The 19,670-nt window shown below is 37.9% G+C and overlaps 1 protein-coding gene across 1 annotated transcript in view; it reads right to left on the reverse strand.

The window, feature by feature from the left end:
* Positions 1-8,643: 8,643 nt before the first annotated feature.
* The window catches only part of LOC150081998 (lysosome membrane protein 2-like), a 283,555-nt gene continuing 272,528 nt past the window's right edge, over positions 8,644-19,670 (reverse strand). The window contains exon 14 of the mRNA XM_090379893.1: positions 8,644-9,137. The gene's annotated coding sequence lies outside the window, so the exon portion shown is untranslated. The remainder of the gene's footprint in view (positions 9,138-19,670) is intronic.

The following is a 19,670-nucleotide window of genomic DNA, read 5'->3' on the forward strand; positions in this document are numbered from 1 at the left end:
ATTTTAACGTTCACAACTCCAGCTGGCTTCCGTTTTCTAGTCACACTGACCCAGCAGGTCGAGATGCTGAGGCTTTTGCAATTACTAATGACCTAGCACAGATTGTTCACTTACCTACAAGAATACCGGACAATCCTAATCATACAGCCAATACGCTTGATCTTTTTCTCACAAACAACCCTTCTAAGTACAAGGTTGAAGTGAGAGGTCCTTTAGGCACTTCAGATCACAACTTGGTGATTGTCGCTTCTCCAATGGAACCTTTATCTCATGGCTATTCCCAACCTCGTATTGTTTGGCATTACAAGAATGCAAAATGGGATGACCTGCGAGACTTCTTTTCTTCCTTTCCTTGGTCTGATTACTGTTTCAAAATTTCTGATGTCAACGTTTGCTCAGATCGTGTCAGTGAAATTATTCTTGCAGGAATGGAATCCTTTATCCCACACTCCACTTTAAAACCTCGTCCTTTATCTAAACCTTGGTTTTCCAATAAATGTGCTAAGGCTGTCCAAGAGAAGAACGTTGCATATCGTAATTGGCTTGTTTCTAATTCTTCAGTTTCATTTTCTGCCTACACCAAAGCTCGCAACAATTGTAAAGCAGTTATTAATCAGTCCAAACTAGAGTTTGAACAGGCTAAGAGTAGAAAACTTGCTTCTTGCCCTAATGGTAGCCGAGCATTCTGGTCTCTTGCCAAAGCTATTGGCCGCAACTTTTGCCCATCTCTGCTCCCACCTCTGTCCAAACCAAATGGTTCTGTTGTCACTTCAGCCAAGGATAAAGCTGACCTGCTAGCATCCCATTTTTCTTCGAGCTCATGTATTAATGATCTTGGTAAAACACCTCCCACCATTCCTAACACGCTCCATTCAATGCCTCCTGTGGTCTTCCGTCAAAAGGATATCAGAAGGATTTTGATGAATCTTGATGCTAAGAAAGCTCCAGGTCCTGATGGTATTTCTCCACTTGTTCTCAAAACCTGTGCTCCTGAACTTACTCCTATTCTTTGCCGCCTTTTTTCACTTTCTTATTCCAAAGGTGTTTTTCCTTCTGCTTGGAAATTTGCTCATATCCAGCCAGTTCCTAAAAAGGGTGACAAATCCCTCCCATCCAATTATCGTCCCATTGCAATTACTTCTACTCTTTCTAAAGTAATGGAGAAATCAATTAACCGCCAACTCTTAAACTACCTAGAAACCTTCCGTCTGATCAACGATCGCCAGTATGGATTCCGTCAGTGTCGATCCACTGGTGATATTCTGGCTTATGTTACCCATTTATGGACTAATTCAATGGAAAGGTTCGGTGAAAGTCAAGTAGTTGCTCTTGACATCTCAAAGGCTTTTGATCGTGTTTGGCATAAAGGTCTTCTAAACAAGCTTCCATCTTATGGTTTGCCAACTGTTTTTAGTAATTGGTTATCCAGTTTTCTCTCTGATCGCTCACTGAGGGTGATGGTAGATGGCTCTCTGTCTTCTAACTTCTCCACTAATGCCGGTGTCCCCCAAGGTTCAGTTCTTTCCCCCACTCTTTTCCTCTTGTATATCAATGACCTTCTTCCACTGACTGGAAATCCTATCCATAGTTTTGCTGATGATAGCACATTGCATTCAACTTTCCATTTTGAGAAACCTTGTCCAGCTCAATCAGCTTCAAGTTCTCGAAAATCTGCTGCCAATTCCTTAAATGCCGATCTTCAGGTAATTCTCCAGTGGGGCAAAGATAACTTAGTTGATTTCAACCCTTCTAAAACTCAATCTTGTCTTATATCTCGCAAAAAGGATTCTTCTGCTCCTATGCTTATCTTTAGTGACACTCCGATTTCTAGGCAAAATGATATATCTCTTTTGGGGATTACCCTGACTTCTAATCTCTCTTGGCACAAGCACATTAAAAATATTGCTTCCTCTGCATCTAAAAAACTTGGTTTTCTCTTTCGCTCTCGGCGTTACTTTTCTCCCATACAGCTGCTCACTCTGTATAAATCGCAAATCCGCCCTGCCATGGAATATTGTTCCCACATCTGGGGTGGTGCCCCCAGAACCTCTCTCAAGCTTCTTGATTCCATTCAGAAGAGGGCAGTTAGGTTAATTAATGATTCATCTCTAACAGAGTCTCTCCACTCGCTTTCTCATAGACGCACTGTTTCTGCTGCATGCCTCTTCTACAGATACTTCCATGGGCACTGTTCTTCTGAATTGGCTTCTATAATTCCCGCTCTCTCTTTCAAAACAGTCCGAACACGTGCCGCCACCAGCCAACATCCATTTACTGTCCAACTACAAACCCACAGAACCAACTTTTCATCTTCCTCATTTATTCATTCAACTGCCGTTTTCTGGAACAACCTTCCTTCATACGTATTTCCTGAAAATTACAATCTACAGAAGTTCAAGTCCAATATCAACAAATATCTTCTTTCGTCTTCTCAACCTCCAACCCAAGCACGGTACTAAGTACTATAGGTTATAATACCTCTCGTGTTTGGGGTTCTCATAAAAAAAAAAAAAAAAAAAAACTGAAGTTTAACATTAGCAAATGCAAAGTACTGCATATGAGTAGAAGTAATCCCAGAGAAACGTACCCACTGTGTCGTACTAAGCTTAGGGTGGTAGAAAATGAAAAAAATCTGGGAGTAATTGTGCATTCAGATGAGAGCAGGTCATTGGGTATTGTCAATGATATACAGGAATTTTGCTAGTGGGGAAAAGGAGGTGATTATCTTTAGTAACTTTAGTAAAGGAATATTAGCATTAGCATTAGTAGAGGCATATGATGCAAGAAAGCAAGCTTATTCAGCATCAGCCAAAAAAAAACAAAAAAACATACCACTCCCATTTCACCCCTTCGTTCATTCGAAATACCTGTCCAGTTGAGCCTTAAATTTGTTTAGGCTATCAACTTCAACAACAAATGATGGAAGTCGGTTCCACCAACCAACCACCCGCTGGCCAAAGGCAAATTTCCGCACATCTATCCGACATCCGTCCTTCCTCAATTTGAATTTATGCCCTCTGAGGTGATTATTCTGAGCAAGAGGAAGAATCCCATTTGAATGGTTTGAGCATGCTCAAACCATTCAAAGCCTTATACACCTCTATCAGATCACCTCGCCGGTGCCTAGTCTCCAGACTCTGTAATTTGCAAAACTTAAGCCTTTCTTCATAAGAGCAACCCTTTGTTCCATTCACTAATCTTGTTGCCCTTCTCTGTACCCGTTCCAGCAGCTCTACATCCTTCTTGAAATGAGGCTTCCAGACCTGTATACAGTACTCAAGATGTGGCCTAACCATTGCCTTATACAAGGGAATAATCACCTCCTTATCCCTGCTAGAAAAATTCCTGTATATCATTGACAAGACACCATGAGCTACTCTTGCAGCTCGTCTGCACTTCTCAGAGAACTTCATATCTGCCTGCACAATTACCCCCAGGTCCTTTTCATTCTCCACCACTGTCAGTGTAGTACCACAGAGTTGATACGTTGCTCTGGGGTTACTGTTTCCCATATGTAGTACTTTACATTTGTCAATGTTAAACTTCATTTGCCACCTCTCAGCCCATCTGTTCAACCTTTCCAGATCCTGTTGCAGCAGCATAGCGTCAGTAGTGTCCTTAACAACCCTGCCTACCTTTGTTTCATCTGCAAACTTGGACATTAAACTTGATATACCATCATCAATATCATTCATAAACACCGAAAACAACAACGGACCCAACACTGAACCCTGAGGAACTCCACTAATAACATTAGTCCACGTTGAGCAGTGTCCATTAATTACCACCCTCTGTCTTCTGCCACTCAACCATCCCCTTATCCATAGCAGCAATTTGCCTCCAATGCCACACTGCTCCAATTTGTGTAGCAGTCTTCCATGTGCAACAGTATCAAAAGCCTTTCTAAGATCCAAATATATAATATCAAAGTTATTCCCTGCATCCAGTTCTTTTGTGACTACATCATAGTATCCAATCAAATTGGTCAGACAAGACCTGCCCTTAACAAAACCATGCTGCGTCTGAGCTATAACTGAATTCTTGTCTAGATGATCCTGCAGTGCTTCTTTAACCAGTGCCTCCATTAATTTTCCTGGAACAGAAGTTAAACTAACAGGTCTATAATTACTTGTGTCAGCCTTTGATCCTCCTTTGTGAATTGGGGTTAAATTTGCACATCTCCAGTCTATGGGTACCTCCCCTGAGTCCAAAGAAGCTCTCATAATTATGGCCAGGGGTTTGCTTACTTCCTTTGCTGCCTCCTTTAATATAACTGGAATATGAGACAAGAAAGAAATCTTATACAGCATCAGCCAAAAAAAAGAAAGAAAAAAACCTCATTTCACCCATCCACTTGCTCCAAATTTTTGTCTAGTTCTCCCTTGAATCTATTAAAGCTGTCAAATTCTACAATGACAGATGGAAGTTTGTTTCAGCAATCAATTACCCGTTGGCTAAAGGCAAACTTCTGCACATCTACCCTACAGCTGTCTTTCCTCAATTTTAATTTATGCCCTCTCGGGTGATTATTCTGAGCAAAAGGAAGAATCCAAAAGGCAAAGGCAGCAAAGAAAGAATTCCTTTGCTGCCTTTGCCTTTTGGATTCTTTGCCTTTTGGAGGCAGCAAAGGAAGAATTCCTTTGCTGCCTCCCTTTACATAACTGGATAGATCCCATCCAACCCAGGCACTTTTCTTATGTTGAACTTCAACAATATCTCCTCCTAATTGCTCTGAGTTATAACAAATTAATTATTCAGCTCCCTGTTAGTGTGATAAACATCTTGCCTCCCCTACTCTAAATATTTCCTCATGTGTGAATGTAGATGCAGAATACTCATTTAGTTTGTCAGCTACCTCAGCAGGATCATCAACAATCTAAACATTGATATCAAGTGGACAAATCTGATTTATCTCCTTCTTTCTAGAGTTTACATAAGTAAAGAACTCTTTGCTGTTTTTCTTTGCATCCTTTGCCAAAGATTTCTCAATCTGCCTTTGCTTGCCTGACCTTCTTTGTCACTTGATTACAGGCTAGCTTATATCTACCATAGTTTTCTGTGTCACCTGATAATTTATATGTATCCCATGCACTTTTTTTCTCTGCAATGAGTCTCATTAGTTCATCTGATATCCATTTAGGCCTAAATGGAACAAAAACCTTGTAGCTTCCAAGATTACTTCCTTGAATGCTTCCCATTTAGAATTTGCTGTTAGTAACATCATCAGTTGGTCCTATTGTATAAAATTTAAAAACCGTGTGAGACCACCATAGTCATCTTTACGAAAGCTAAAATGCTTCCCTTAACCCTGATGGTAGTTACATCTTTAAGTAAATCCCATATCAGCACACTGTGATCTGTTTCTGCAGATAAAGAAACCACTTAATGGTTTCTTTATCTGCAGATTCTTAACTCATAAAAAATGACTGCTCATGAAGAGTATTACTCCCTCTAGTTGCCTCTTGAACATGTTGCTGTAGAAAACAATCATCTAATAAATTCATGGCGCCTCCATAGCCAGGTGGGAAGGAGCAGCAGTGCATAGCACACGCTTCTTGATTAGACCGGGGTTCGAGCCTGTCACCACCAAATACGGAGGATGCAGAAAGGTCAGGAATGACCACTGCATATTCACGGAGCAATATGGCCTTAGTTGCCAATGCTCCTAAAAACCAAATAACAAACAAACAAACTAATAAATTCACAAAAACCTTGCTACCGTGTGAATGACGAATCCACAAGTTTCAGTCAATATCAGAGAAGTTAAAATCCCCCAAAATAAGACACTCTGATTTACTGGCCCATTCTATTTCTCTGTTCGGTTGTTTGTTGTACTCATTCACAGTCATTTGGCTTAGAACACACTCTCCTACTCTCAATTTTGCTTTCCCAGTGCTTATGTCACACCAAACTGACTCAACAGTGCACTTTCCACCCATGTCAACTGGATGCATTTTCTCCAAAATTTGTGTTTCTTAACTAACAGCATAACCAATCTTCCCTTCTTATCCTGTCTATCATTTCTGTACACATTGTACTCTCCAAATTCCAATTCTACATTCCATATATCTGTGCGACACAATCTCTCTGATATCCCAGAAATTTCATGTCTTGACCAGCACCTCAAATTCATCAAATTTATTTACTAAACTCCTAGCATTTGTGTACATGCAAGTATACATGTACCTGTTCTTACTCTTAGTTATCCTGACACAGCCCATGTTTGTTTGTTATTTTGGATTTTAGGAGCATTAGCAACTAAGGCCATATTGCTCTGGGATATGCGGTGGTCATTCCCTGACCTTTCCGCATCCTCCGTATTTGGTGGTGACGGGCTCGAACCCCGGTCTAATCAAGAAGCGTGTGCTACGCACTGCTGCTCCTTCCCACCTGGCTACGGAGGCGCCCACAGCCCATGTATTTACTTGTTCTGTGATGACTGCCAGCGGTCCTGGTAATCCCAGCACCTTGCTTTTTAGGATGCTGTTCGTCCCACTAGAAGCAGTGCAAGAATCGCTTTCAGTTCTGCCTGAAGCTACTGTTAATCTATTAGTCTTTGAATCATATGCTATTGCTAAAGCTAATAAGAAATTTATTTTTTATCTTTTTTTATCAGAATGCTCTTAGTTTACAGGGTATCTGTTAATTCTTAACTAACTGCTCTTAACTAACTCCCAATAACTCCCAAAACAAATGAGATTTGACAGGAGTATTGCCAATGACATGAAATGTAGAACATTTCATGTAGATTTTCTTTCAGTCAGCATTCTTTTCCTCAAAAAGAACAAAATTGACATTTTGTTCTTTTTGAGGAAAAGAATGCTGACCAGGTACATAACCAGGGTAATATACAAAAATACAAATTTAAATCTTGAAGAAGGCTGACAGGTGAATAGAACTGACTGAACACAAAAACCCTCGTGGAAAGACGAGGATTACTATGTGCTGGAATTCAGCAACATTTATTTCAGATGGAACACTGTTGAGTCTAAAATCACCATGACTTCATTTATTCTCATTTTTGTGTATGAATGTGAATGCATTCTTGGGCTGAACCATGGCAACCTCACCATGTGTATGTGAAGATACTGTTTCCTGCAGATCTGATTAATGTAGTGGTGAATATATTTACGTATTATGGTGTATTGTTTGTGTTGAGTGACTGATCTCTTAACCCAGTCGCAGTGTAGACTATTCACCTGTTTCTGTCCATGTCCTATGGAGGTGCATTATCCCTTTGCATAAGGCAATGGTCAAGCCATGCCTTGAGTACTACATACAGGTCTGGAGGCCTCATTTGAGGAAGGATGTTGAGTTGTGTGAGTGCGTATAGAGAAGGGCAACATGATTGGTGAGGGGAAAGAAGGGGTCTTCTTACCAAGAAAGGCTTAAGTTCTGCAAATTGCAGGGGCTGGAGACTAGGCACCTGAGAGGTGATCTGATTGAGGTGCATAAGGCCTTGAATGGGTTGAGCATGCTGAATTGTGATGGGATTCTTCTGCTAGCTCAGATTATGAACCTGAGGGGGCACAAATTCAAATTGAGGAAAGACAGTTGTAGAACAGATGTGCGGAAATTTGCGTTTAGCCAGCAGGTGGATAATTGCTGGAATAATGAAAGCTACGCACTGCTGCTCCTGCCCATCTGGCTATGGAGGCGCCACCCATATCTATGGTTAGGCTTTCATATATATGTGTAAAAATATATGAAAGCCTAACATATACATAAACACTGCACATATGTAGTACTATACACAGTAATTTACAAATTAATCTTTATTGTGCCATAAAAGAAATGCAAAATGTACAACTTTCATTTCTTGTTTAAATTAATTTTTTAGTATATATTCTGAATTAGATTATTAGATATTATAATTAGATTTTTATTAACAGAATTAAATGAGAGCAACCAAGCAGTGTTATGGAAGAAAAGTGGTGCATATATGTACAGATAAATATACATAACCCCTGTTATGTGTGTTTAACTGAACATTTTTCTTCTATACATTGCTTGGCTTCTGACAGATTTCGTATATTTTTTTGAGATTGGCATATTCTAACTAATAGAGGTCATCCATCACCTGATGAGAGACTACTGACTCTTGAAACAGCTGTGCTGATGATGCCCTGATTTTGGATAAATAATGAATTCACCTTTTTTGGTGATGCTATGTGTATAAAAAAGATATTAGAAACTTAATTCAATCCATAGATCATGGATAACAGTGACATCTGTAATGTGAGCATAAACCCAAACTTTAACAGCCACTACCACTGGAGGGACCAAAGATTCTCTCCAGAGATGTGCACAATTTTCATATTACATTAACAGAAAAGTTAAAAATTATTTACAGAAATAAAGGTTGAATATTTGCATTAAAAAAAAAAAATATATATATATATATATATATATTCATGCTAAAAATGTAGTATTCTTTTTCATGGATGTATATCCATCCAATTTCAAAAATTTGTGAAATGTCTTATACACATGTACAAAAACATTAGGCTTAAAAATATAAAAAATTTATTTATAAAGTATATATGAAATAGTACAGTTATATTTCCAGATTAATAAAAAAGTAATGTTTTCAAAACCTCAGAATCTTGCAAAAATGTTTTTATTTTATTAATTTTCCTGTTCATATGTGATTTTACATAAAATAAACAAAGCTGGACACTGCTCTCACTAGAAAGTTTAAAAACAGTAAAAAATATTTTGAGCATTTATTTCCATCAGTCAATCTATTCTGTATATCCATCCAGTATTCTCTTAATAATAAATAAGTGTTATGATGATAATTTTGCATTATTTTACAAACAAAATGAAAATGGTTCATTTGGAACCCTTACAATAAGAAATTTTGACAAAACAAATTAAATGTATATATCCAATAGCGAAAATAAAAAGCACCATCACACTATCACACATAACTACATTCACAATTGGCTGGCTCAAGATGCACTCTGAGGTGCAATGCACATAGGCATTGTAAGCATAGGAGTGTCTACGGCAATAATACACTGACTTTTTTTTTTGATATTTTTAATACTTGGAAGGATGCCAAAAGTCCACCTCATACACCATAAATGGAACCTCAAGGAATACTGTTCACAATGCATTTCTTGTTAAAATTGCTGAAAAATAAAAGATCAATTTCAGTACCGAAACATAACATAAAAATACAATATGAATGATCATAATTAATGTCAAATGACACTGCTCTTCATGGACTAATGTTATTAGTGGGCCCCCCCAGGATTTGATGTTGGGCCCATTGTTGCTTTCGGTATTTATCAATGATATTGATGAAGGTTGATCAAGGTTCATGTATAAGTTTGGAGATGATACGAAGGTTGGCAGGGTTGTTAATGATAGTAATGATAGTACACTACTGCAACAAGATCTGGAAAAGTTGAGCAGATGGGCTGAGAGGTGGCAACTGAAGTTTAACATTGACAAATGTAAAGTACTGCTTATGGGCAGCAGTAACTGAAGAGTAACATACCAATGGGGTGATACAACACTCAGGGTAGTAGAGGATGTAAAGTACCTGGGGTAATTTTGCAATTTGATATGAAGTTTTCTGAGCAGTGCAAAAATGCTGCAAAAGTAGCTCATAGTGTCTGGTCATATACAGGATGTATATGACCAGACATATACTGGTGTCATATACAGGAATTTTGCTAGCAGGGATAAGGGATGATTGTCCCCTTGTATAAGGCAACGGTTAGGCCATACCTTGAGTACTGTATACAAGTCTGAAGGCCTCATTTTAGGAAAGATGTAAAGTGGCTGGAATGAGTACGGAGAAGGGCAACAAGATTGGTGAGTGGAACAAAGAGTCAGTGTTACCAAGAAAGGCTTAAGTTCTGCAAATTGCAGCTTCTGGAGACTAGGCACCTGCAAGGTGACCTAATTGAGCTGTATAAGGCCTTGAAAGGATTGAATATATGTGCGGAAATTTGCCTTTAAATCAGCAGGTGGTTGATAGTTGGAACAAATTTCCATCTGTTGTAATGGAGCTCAGCAACTTAAATAAGTTCAAACATTTGGAGTGAATGGATGGTTGAAATGGGAAGTTTTTTTTTTTTTTTTTTTGTTTTGGTTGATGTTTAAGATTGCTTTCTTGCATCATATGCCTCTACTAATGCTATGAGGAAAGACAGTTGTAGGATAGATGTGCGAAAGTTTGCCTTTAGCCAGTGGGTAGTTGGTTGGTGGAACAAACTTCCATCCTTTGTTGTGGAAGTTTATAGCCTAAATAAATTTAAGGCTAAGCTGGACAGGTATTAGGAACAAATGGATGGGTGAAATAGGAGCATTTTTTTTTTTTTGGCTGATGCTACATAAGCTTGCTTTCTTGCATCATATGCCTCTACTAATGCTAATGCTAGAATAAGTTTTCTGCTGATATTTATTTGAATCTAAAAAGAGTGTTCCAAATTGTGTAAAAAATATAAAAATAATTTTCAGATATCATAGCCTGTTATCATATAAGAAAATGTATTATCAGAAAACACAGGAACATCAGTCTAAAAGATAATTTTTTTCTCAAATATTATGTTTTTAAAAATTGACAGAAATTATTAATGATTCTGATGATTATCATATAAAGTGACAATAATTATTAAAATAATGCATTCATATTGATCACAGCCATAATGAATTTTGATCAAAATTGCAACATTTATTAGTAATTATGCAATAATTTATTACTTACACTATGCCGGAAAATTACTTCTTGAAAAAAAAAAAAATTGATATCACATGCATGATAAAATAGAAATACAGCAGGATGTCAATTATCTGATCCAATTTAGAAACTGGTAGGATAGTACAACTCATATAATGTGAAATCTATAATACATTATCAAAACTGTTCTTGAATATGTCTACCAAAATTTTGCCCATAAGTTTTTCATCTAGAAAGACAAATCATGTATCATTCAAGAGTGGTACTGGTTAAAGAAGTGATGCAGAATCACCTAGACAAGACTGCAGTAATAGTTCAGACACAGCATGGGTTTGTTAAGGGGAAGTCTTGTCTGACCAATTTGATTGGATACTATGATGTGGTCCCAAAGGAACTGGATGCAAAAAATAATTTTGATATCATATACTTGGATTTCAGGAAAGCTCTTGATACTGTTGCACATGAAAGACTGCTGTATAAATTGGAGCGGTATGGCATTAAGGGCAAGTATCTGCAACAGATAAAGGAATGGTTGAGTGGGAGACAGCAGAGAGTGGTAATAAATGGACACTGCTTTACATGTCCTAATGTTATTAGTGGAGTCCCTCAGAGTTTGGTGCTGGAGCCCACTGTTGTTGTATTTATCAATAATATTGATGAAGGTATATCAGGCTTAATGTCCAAGTTTGCAGATGATACAAAGGTTGACAGGGTTGTTAATGACAGTAAAGATAGTATGCTACTGCAACAGGATCTAGAAAATTTAGGTAGATGGCCTGAGAAGTGGCAACTGTACATTGACAAATGCAAAGTACTGCATATGGGTATCAGTAACCCAAGACAAATGTACCAACTGTGTGTTGCTACACTCAGGAAGGTGGACAATGAAAAAGACCTGGGGTAATTGTGCAGTCAGATATGAAGTTTGCTGAGCAATGCAGATGGGCCGCCAGAGCAGCTCATGGAGATTTGTCAATGATATATAGGAACTTTGCTAGCAGAGACAAGGAGGTGATTATCCCTTTGTATAAGGCAATGGTTAGATCACACCTTGAGTACTGCGTACAGGTCTGGAGGCCTCATTTTAGGAAAGATGTAGAGTTGCTAGAATGAGTACACAGAAGGGCAACAAGATTGGTAAGAGGAACAAAGGGGTGCTCTTACCAAGAGAGGCTTAAGTTCTGTGAGTTGCAGCATCTGGAGACTAGACACCTGCGAGGTGATCTGATTGAGGTGTATAAGGCCTGGAATGGTTTGAGCAGGCACAATACTGATAAGGATACTTCCACTTGCTCATATTAAGAATCTGAGGTGGCATAGATTCAAACTGAGGAAAGACAGTTGTAGAATAGATGTGCAGAAGTTTGTCTTTAGCCAGTGGGTAGTTGATTGCTGGAACAGACTTCCATCTGTCATTGTGGGAGTTGAAAGCTTAAATAAATTTAAGGCTGAACTAGAAACCAGACAAACATTTGGAGTGTCTGGATGGGTGAAATGGGAAGGTTTTTTTTTTTTTTTTTTGGCTAATGATGAATAAGCTTGCTTTCTTGCATCATATGCCTCAACTAATGTTAAAGCTAAAAGGTCTTGACAAGAATTCAGTTTATGATATTAACCAGAATTAAATAAGTTAATTTTTAATTATGAAATTAGGGAGCTGAATAATGGCCTTTGTCATGAAGATATCACTTAGTATTAGATATAAATAAGAGTATTACAAACAAGTTAATAGCATATTAATATAGCTGTGGGAAGTAAGTTTCACATTCACGAGCAATTGAATCTGTGGAAGATGTTCAGTCATATGCACAAAAAAAGAAGAAAATCATAAATGAGAAACCTTATCACTGGTAATATACTATATGTAATAAAAAAACCCATCAAGCACCACATCATTCCTTGCAGTATAAAATATAACCAACTTCCTTAGAAGAATGCCAGGAATTTTTTCATCAATTATTCTTCGATAATAATTACTCATGTCTTTAATTTGGCAATAAAATATTCTTGAAAAGTTGACTGTACTGAAAGATATTTTAGATTGTATGTTTGCAAGTATTAAGGGCATTATAAGTTTAATATTCTTTTAATACAATAGAATCTTGTTAATGCAAATCCAGTTTATACAAAGTTCTCATTTGTATGAAGCACATATCATTTCCTGCAAAAGGATAGGCTTTCCTATATAAACATATGCATTTATTATAAAATTCAGTTAATGAGTAAAGTAAGTTCTGACATACGTAAGCCTGAGTTACATAACTTCAGACTTACATAAATTTTTTTCACTCAATTTTTTTTTAGGATTGTAAAATTTAAAACAGTAAAAAAAAGATAAGCAATCATTAATGACGAACATGGCACGCACAAATTGCACAAGTGAGATACGGAGTAACAAGTTTACAAAGCTTAAAAAGTATGAATCAAGAGAAGATTCTAAAAATTTATGTTTTTTTTATAAGACTGAAGATTTCAGTGAAGTGGACACACATTTAACCATAATAATATAAAAACCCACAGAATTCCAGCTATCGGTATTATTGCAAATACAATCAGATCAAGTTTACTACCCATTTATAATGAATTGCAGTAACAGAAAAGCCCAATAAACCGGAAACTGTGAATTGTTTTTGTTGTTTTATGGTAGTAACCTCCAGAAATGTACTTTAGTGAAATGTGAGCATATGAGCTTGGTTGAGGTGATAATAGTGTGTTTCTGCTTTAACCCTGTGAAAGTCTTTACAGAAAATTTCATTTTGACCATTACCATGGTGCCAACTAAGAGAATCAGTGACAGTGGTATTAGTAAATCTACTAAGAAAAGGAAAGCGATTGATTTGGATCAGAAAATTAAATAATAAGGATGTATGAAAATGGCCAAACATTAACAAGTATCGCACAGAATTTGGATTTGTCAGTGTCAACAGTGAACATAATAATAAAGGACAAAGACAGAATACGAGACGTTGTGAAGGGATTGGCACCAATGAAATCAACCATAACAATCAAGGCTACGACCAATGAAATCAACCATAATAACCAAGGCTATGAATTACATATCAGTTTTTACAGTACAATAACACGCGGTTTTCTTCGTTTTATGTTTTCTTTTCTTATGTGCCACTCATGCTATTTCAACGCTGTCCCCACATAAAGTTTTTAATTGAACTAATTAAAAATATATAACTATTTTTCTATATATAACTAATACAAAAAAATATATAACTAATTAAGTGAAAAATATATAACTATTTTTCTTATTCTTCTGAGGATATTATGTGGTTTTTGTAATTTTGGCATGTCAGGGATATAGCAGAATATTTTATTAGTCATTCCCGAGTTACGTAAAACTCAACTTAAGTAAGAAGTCCCGGAACGTATCTCTTATGTATGTCGGGGACTTACTATATTACAAAGTCCATTTTCACCACATGAGAAATAAACAATGTCATTTTGTATGGTTAATACAAAGCTTGGTACAGTTGCCCTATTATTGCTCCACCAACATGCATGTAAACACCCAGTTCTGCATTTCATGAAACACTAAACAAAGCCAGTTTATGATAGCTACAACATGAATAACTTAGAGAAACATCAATTGTAGGTCAGTTGCAACTGTTGTGCTGTGTTCAAAGTCTTTTTGTGCCATTTTTTAAAGGATCTAAGCTGATATTGTTTTGAAGCTTGTGTCTGTATATTAATTTTAAGTATGTTTATATTAAACTTCATCTAGAAGTTATGGTGACAAAGCGTAAACAGAGTGATTAAGCCAGGAATAAACTGAAAATTATACAAGAGGTTAATTCAATAGAATGAAGTAGCATTAGCAGAGGCACACAATACAAGAAAGCAAGCTTAAGTAAAAAAAAAAAAAAATTTCCCATTTGGTCTGTAACCAAATCACAAAGGAGGTTAGGCAGGTAAAGGCAGATTATGAGAAATCTTTGGCAAAGGATGCAAAGAAAAACAGCAAAGAGTTCTTTACCTATGTAAACTCTAGAAGGAAGGGGATGAATCAGATTGGTCCCCTGGATATTGATGGTTCAAGGCTATGACCAATGAAATCAACCATAATAACCAAGACTATGAATTACATATCAGTTTTTACAGTACAATAATACGCGGTTTTCTTCCTTTTATGTTTTTTTTTTCTTATGTGCCACTCATGTTAACCACATGACCCTGCTCAGGTGGCTAACAAACAATGAGTATTTTGCATCTACATTCACATATAAGGAGTTATTCAGGGAGGGGAATGCCGGAGGTGAACTAAACTCTGGCAGTGAGCTAGATTATTTTGTAATAACTGAGAGTAAACTGGAGGAGAAATTGTTGAAGATAAACATAAGAAAAGCACCTGGGGTGGAGGGGATCTATCCAGCTATATTAAAGGAGGCAGCAAAGGAAATAAGCAAACCCTTAGCCATAATTATGAGAGCATCCTTGGACTCAGGGGAGGTACCCATGGACTGGAGATGTGGAAACATGACCCCAATTCACAAAGGAGGGGCGACACAAGTAGTTATAGACCTGTTAGTTTAACTTCTATTCCAACAAAATTAATGGAAGCACTGGTTAAAGAAGCATTGCATGATCATCTAGACACCTTCAGTTATAGCTCGGACACAGCATGGTTTTGTTACGGGGAAGTCTTGTCTGACCAATTTGATTGGATACTATGATGGGATCATAAATGAACTGGATGCAGGGAATAACTTTGATATCATATATTTGGATCTTAGAAAGGCTTTTGATACTGTTGCACATGGAAGACTGCTGCACAAATTGGAGCAGTGTCGCACTGGAGGCAAATTGCTGCTATGGATAAAGGGATGGTTGAGTGGGAGAAGACAGAGAGTGGTAATCAATGGACACTGCTCTTTGGACTAATGTTATTAGTGGAGTCCCTGAAGGTTTAGTGTTGGGTCCATTGTTGTTTTCTGTATTTATAAATGATATTGATGATGGTATATCAGGCTTAATGTCCAAGTTTGCAGACGATACAAAGGTTGGCAGGGTTGTTAATGACACTAATGACAGTACGCTGCTACAACAGGATCTAGAAAAATTGAGCAGATGGGCTGAGAAGTGGCAAATGAAGTTTAACATTGACAAATGTAAGGTACTACATATGGGAAGCAATAACCCCAGAATAACATATCAACTCTGTGGAACTACACTGACAGTGGTAGAGAATGAAAAGGACCTGGGGGTAATTGGCATGCAGATATGAAGTTTTTTGAGCAGTGCAGATGGTCTGCAAGAGTAGCTCATGGTGTCTTGTCAATGATATATATACAGGAATATTTTTAGCAGGGATATGGAGATGATTATCCCCTTGTATAAGGCAATGGTCAGGCCACACCTTGAGTACACTATACAGGTCTGGAGGCCTCATTTTAAGAAGGATGTAGAGCTGTTGGAACGAGTACAGAGAAGGGCAACAAGATTAATGAATGGAACAAAGGGTTGCTCTTATGAAGAAAGGCTTAAGTTTTGCAGATTACAGTGTTTGGAGACTAGGCACCTGCGAGGTGATCTGATTGAGGTGTATAAAGCCTTGAATGGTTTGGGCATGCTGAATGCTGATGAGACTCTTCCTCTTGCTCAGAATAATCACCTGAGAGTGCATAAATTAAAATTGAGGAAAGACAGTTGTAGGATAGATGTGCGGAAGTTTGCCTTTAGCCAGCAAGTAGTTAATTGGTGGAACAGACTTCCATCTTTTGTTGTGGAAGTTGATAGCCTAAATAAATTTAAGGCTGAGCTGGACAGGTATTTGGAACGAAGAGAGGGGTGAAATCAGAGCATTTTTTTTTTTTTTGGCTGATGCTGCATAAGCTTGTTTTCTTGCATCATATGCCTCTACTACTGCTAATGCTAATATCACCAATTGATTCACTCCAAAAGTTCCGTCCAGTTCTTTCTTAAATTTATTTGTCATCAACTTTTCACAATGACAGATGGAAATTTGTTTCAGCAATCATCCACCTGTTAGCAAAAGGCAACTTTCTGCAACTGTCTTTCCTCAATTTAAATTTATACCCCCCCCCAAATGCATAATCTGAGCATGAGATAAAGTCCGATCAGCATTCAGCTTGCTCAAAACCATTCAAAGCCTTATACACTTCAATCACATCACCTAGTAGGTGCCTAGTCTCCAGAAGCTGCAATTTGCAGAATTTAAGCCTTTCTTGGCAAAAGCAACCCTTTGATCCCCTCATCAATCTCATGACAGTTCTCTGTACTTGTTCCAGCAGCTTAAAAGAGGCCCCCCAGACCTGTATGCATTACTCAAGGTGTGACCTAACCATTGCCTTTCACAAAGGGATAATTAACTCCTTATCCCTGCTAGCAAAATTCCTTTATATAATGGATAAAACCCCATGAGCTGCTCTGGCAGCCTGTCTGCACTGTTCAGAAAACTTTGAATCTGATTGCACAATTATCCCCAGGTCTTTTTCATTCTCCACTACTCTGGGTATAATACCGTACAGTTGGTATGTTACTCTGGGGTTACTAGCATTAGTAGAGGCATACGATTCAAGAAAGCAAGCTTATGCAGCATTAGCCAAAAAAAAAAACATCCCATTTCACCCCTCCATTCGTTCCAAATGCCTGTCCAGCTCAGCCTTCAATTTATTTAAGCTATCAACTTCCACATCAAAAGATGGAAGTCTGTTCCACCAATCAATTACCCACTGGTTAAAGGAAAATTTCCGCACATCTACTCTACAACTGTCTTTCCTCAATTTGAATCTGTGCCTCCTCAGGTTCTTAATCTGACACGAGGAAGAATCCTATCAGCTCATTCAGCTCAACCCATTCAAGGCCTTATACACCTCAATCAGATCACCTTGCAGGTGCCTACTCTCTGAGCGCTGCAATTTCCAGAACTTAAGCCTTTCTTGGTAAGATTACCGCTTTGTTCCCCTCACCAATCTTGTTGCCCTTCTTTGTACTCATTCTAGCAACTCTACATCCTTCTTAAAATAAGGCCTCCAGACATGTATACAGTACTCAAGGTGTGGCCTGACCACTGCCTTGTATAACAGGATAATGACTTCCCTGTCCCTGCTAGCAAAATTCCTATATATCACTGACAAGACTCCATGACCTGCCCTAGTGACCCCTCTGCACTGAAAATGGGTTACTGCTACCCATATGTAGTACTTTGCATTTGTTAATATTAAATGTCAGTTGCCACCTCACAGCCCATCTGCCCAACTTTTTTAGATCCTGTAGCAGTTACGTACATGTACAATGACAGTATGCTACTGCTAATGTTTTACTTACACATCACCTCATAATATAACTTCAACTTACCAAGTTCAAGCTCAATTTGCAATTAAGCTGTAATCATATAATTACACTGTTGAATATTGACTTAACACTGATATTATTTAGTTACTTAATGGGAATTCGGGCAAATAACAAAAAGACACCGACATTGTGATTATACACCCATCATGGTCAACAATGAAATCTGCATGTGCGTTTTAGAGTGACTTTGATTTGTTTCACCTATAAAATATGTATATTGGCAAGTTGCCAATGGCAACCAACTACCAGATATTCACTGGAATGCAAAATTTGTCACTGCCTGGTGCACAGTGAGGCCTATGGTTAATTAAACTTCAAAGTTGGAAACGATTTCGTGTTTTTATTCGTTTATTATTGAAAATAGAGGATTTGTTTATTACTGGAAATAGAGGATGCGCATACTATATGCAGGTTCTGTTAATAAAAATATTCATTGCACTGCATTGCATTGTTCTTCACAAAATTTCATATAACTCTGTTCACTGTATATCTAGGTTTAAACAGCTGGGGGTGCTGCAGTGCCTATGGACAAGCCACCCCTGCTGGTATGTGTTGTTCAGTGCTGAGAATCATTTGGATTAGATGTTTTTTATACTGCTACAAATTATGCAAACTTCTCATAGCATGTGGTAAGCAGGCTGTGGATATTCATACAAATACCTTGTAACCAAAGGATAGCTGTCTGAAAATCCATATGACTTCTTATCAAAAGTGATATCAAAAATTTTATAATTTCCCACTGTTCTTCCTTTAAAAAATACTTTGAAAATGAAATGCACAAGGCATAATTCTTATGGGTTTTGGTAATTAACTATATAGTATGGGTGTAAATACACCATAGTTAACCCATAAATTTGAACTACGTAAGTAGTGTAGAAGGCATCATTTTAATTGTATCTCATATTGTGGTTGCCTTCACAACGAGATAGTGGTATTGCACTACTTCAAATAAATAATGCTTCTCTAGTAGAGAAGACTACTGTTATTTATTTTCAGAGGATACCACCACCCAGATGATCGTTTCGAAGCTATTGGGCTTCATCATCAGTGGGTGGGTGGGTACCCTGGTAATGCAACATGCAACCGGTTAAACATGTTAAACCATGTTTAACTAGTTAAAACATCGTGACCGATAAACATCACCCTCTGGTGCTGATATGTCAATGACATCTTCACCATCATCCCCCAAGGTTTAGAAGCACAGCTACTACAACACCTCAACTCCTAATCCCCCTTCATACAGTCCACATTAGAATTAGAATCGAACAAGATCCATTTTTTCTTGGATGTCTCAGTGAGGCATGTGGGCTCACATCTGAAAACTTCAGTATACCAAAAGCCCATGTGCTGTGGTCAATTCACAAACTACAGGTCAGCACATGTCCCCTGCCACCTGTACAGCACTGCGTGCACACTACTCTCCCAAGCTTGGGGCCATTCCAGCTCCGTGGAAGCCAGGTGCATTGAAGTTTCTAAGGTAAGAGCCGACCTCACCAAATGTGGCTACCCTACCCATATCTTGGACAAATGTGCTCTACAAGCCCGAGAACTTGCTGCACATCCGAAACCTGTCCCCCATAGCAATGAGACAACATCTACTGCTTATATCCCATATTACCCAGGTGCTTCACATTGCATTTCTAAGATCTTA

The sequence above is a fragment of the Mastigoproctus giganteus genome, chromosome 8, assembly GCF_048544385.1.
Source record: "Mastigoproctus giganteus isolate SK-2022 chromosome 8, ASM4854438v1, whole genome shotgun sequence".
NCBI classification, from domain to species: Eukaryota; Metazoa; Arthropoda; class Arachnida; order Uropygi; family Thelyphonidae; genus Mastigoproctus; species Mastigoproctus giganteus.